This window comes from Etheostoma spectabile, chromosome 9 (genome assembly GCF_008692095.1).
Source record: "Etheostoma spectabile isolate EspeVRDwgs_2016 chromosome 9, UIUC_Espe_1.0, whole genome shotgun sequence".
NCBI classification, from domain to species: domain Eukaryota; kingdom Metazoa; phylum Chordata; class Actinopteri; order Perciformes; family Percidae; genus Etheostoma; species Etheostoma spectabile.
In genome coordinates this window covers 24,954,817-24,957,565 of record NC_045741.1, presented here as the reverse complement: position 1 = coordinate 24,957,565, position 2,749 = coordinate 24,954,817, and the positions used below count along the sequence as shown (strand labels likewise).

The 2,749-nt window shown below is 41.9% G+C and overlaps 1 long non-coding RNA gene across 1 annotated transcript in view; it reads right to left on the bottom strand.

The window, feature by feature from the left end:
* Positions 1 to 2,035: 2,035 nt before the first annotated feature.
* LOC116695748 (uncharacterized) overlaps positions 2,036 to 2,749 on the bottom strand; it is a 4,684-nt gene continuing 3,970 nt past the window's right edge. The window contains exon 2 of the long non-coding RNA XR_004333545.1: positions 2,036 to 2,147. This is a non-coding gene — a long non-coding RNA (uncharacterized LOC116695748). The remainder of the gene's footprint in view (positions 2,148 to 2,749) is intronic.

The following is a 2,749-nucleotide window of genomic DNA, read 5'->3' as shown; positions in this document are numbered from 1 at the left end:
TGACACTGTTTTCATGGAGCTTGAGATTCATCACAAACTTAAACTCTCTCACTCATCACTGTTTGCTGTATTCTCGGGTCAGGTGGTTTTCACTCTCGATTTGGCGTTGGATGCACTGGCATCTTTTTATTTATAAGGCAGTATTAGGACTTCTTCCTCCTTATCTGAACACTTCCATCCTCCCGAGGTCTGCAGGCCGTATCACCTGCGCTCACAGGAATGGTTTTATTGACAGTCCCTAAGCCCCACTGACTTCGGCAAAAAGGCTTTTAATTTTGCAGCCCCACTGCTGAATCAGCTTCAAAATGAACTCCTTTGAAGGAGTTGGTCTCATTTTGTTCTTTTAAAGCTTGTTAAAGGACCTTGCAGAAGGGCTTCTGTATGTCACTGTTTTTAATTGATTTAGGCCCCTGTTTTTTCATGATGACATTGTTGTTTGAATATGAGTGAAAGTGTGTTTAGTATTTACATGTAAGTGTCTCGTCTATCTGAAACGTGCTGCTGCCACTTGCCAGGACACTCTTGTAAAAGAGATTTTTTATCTCAAGGAGTTTTTTATCCGGTTAAATAAAGGTTTGAATGAATGAATGAATGAATAAATGTAGACTACTAGCCAGTCAGAAGCAAGTATGAGGCCCTGACAGTACCTAGGTAAGGACTACTAGCCAGTCAGAAGCAGAGTATGAGGCCCTGACAGTACCTAGTGTAGGACTACTAACCAGTCAGAAGCAGAGTAGAGGCCCTGACAGTACCTAGGTAAGGACTACTAGCCAGTCGGAGCAGAGTATGAGGGTCCTGACAGTACCTAAAGGACTACTAGCCAGTCAGGAGCAGAGTATGAGGCGTGCCATGCTAGCAGCTAGGTGAGCATTATAGTTTTGTCTCTGAAGTAAAGGCGGACTACAGGTGAGCTGTTTGGAGCAGTTTGTGAACAGTGGTTTCTGTTGGAGGGACTTTTTCACTTTGTAAACCTATAACTGCACAAAAATATATATATAAATAATAACCCAATATAGGAAAAAAAGCTAATATGAGCACGTTGAATGTTATTAAGGCCGACAGTTTAATATGGGGGGAATTAACTAGTAGTGAAAAAAAGAAATAAAACAAGGCTGTGGACGACGACGTGTTCCACACAGGTTGGACAGTTTGTCAATGAAGGAGAATTACAAGTTCAAGAACAACAAGTTAATTTTATGCAATTAATCAAAGCGTGAGCACAAATAAAGTTGATAGCATTTTAAAACAGAGAACTAGTCTTGCTCTGCGTCTGTGTGAGTATGAACTACATGTTGAGTGTGGGTTTGAATCTACAGCTACAGGCACCAGTTGCATCACACTCGAGGTCACATGTCAAAGCGCTGGTTCCTGGTTTGCGCTGTCCTCCTCTCTCTGAGGTACATGCTGACATAGGAGGTTTAGATCATCCATCTTGTACCCTTTGGAAGGAGACACAGAGGTAAGAAAGGAAATGAGGAGGACAATTTTACTTACTGACAGGTATCATTAAAGCTCACGTATCTAATGATAGATCTTACAGTGAAGTTTCACACAGGATTACTCCCTTTGACTAAGTTGCCGATATCATGGAAGTAGGTGCTTCCACGGCACCAGTTAGCGATGCGTTGAATGGGTGATTTGCCAGCACATCCTTTACAAGAGAAAGAATAATGGTTAATGGGGGAAAATAGGAGCAGGTGTTAATGGAAATATTGTTAATTCATTTCACCTTGGTTTTAGGGTGGATGATGGTGAGTCCCTGCTTGCTGACAGCTATTCGCCAATATCTGGAATTGGGTTCTGATGTTTGCTGAAAAGAAAGTTAGAATGGCAAATGAGGACACTTTTCTTCACTGTAGTCATGACTATTTGCTTTCTGCAGACGTGCACCTAGTGTACCATGGTGACAGAAGGTGGGGGGTGGAAGGGGGACTGAGACAGAGCATCAGATAAACAAGTCACCCCCCCAACCCAATGGACTGTAGATACTAGATAAAGCATCGTTGGTGCTGCTTTCACTGCAGCCCTTACCTTCACTTCAAAGAATGCACAGCCGAACGTCGGCCACGGCAGACTGCCTTCAGAAACGCCACCTTAGCTTCTTCAACCGTCATACCAACTTGTTTGTTACAAGAGGCAACAATACTCTGAAAATAAAGTTTAGAAAAATGCATCACAGTGTGATACAACACTCTTGTCTTGTTGAAGTATTTGCATTGCTTTTAATGAGCTTAATGATTTTCTAACGCCCCCACACCTTCAGGCAATACTCTCAGAGAGCCGAGATCCCAGGGATGGCATAAGGGGGATATGTTCAGATGGGCGATTTAAAGATCCTGAACTCCAGTCTGTTGTATCCAAAGCCTAATAAATGTGAATCCCTATGTGCCCAGAGCTCCATTGTTTATCCAAAAACTATTAAAAACATATCAATGAGCCACACTGTTGCACTGGGTGACAGTGTCTGTTCAGTGAACACAGGCTCTGTAGGTCGTTGATCTCAGACAATGTCCTGGTGCTGTAAATACTGCTAGCACACCAACTGTATATTAATCCCGTGCTAAAAAATAGTCCCCAAAAATGTATCGATTCTGTCCAAAGCATGAAGACACTGGGAGGTTGAATGCATGTATAAAATATCACCGTAGTCTAAGACAGACAAGAATGTTGCATTTACTAGTTGTTTTTTGCTTCAAATGATAAACAAGACTTGATTCTAAAGAAAAAACTTAACTTCAATTTCAGTTTT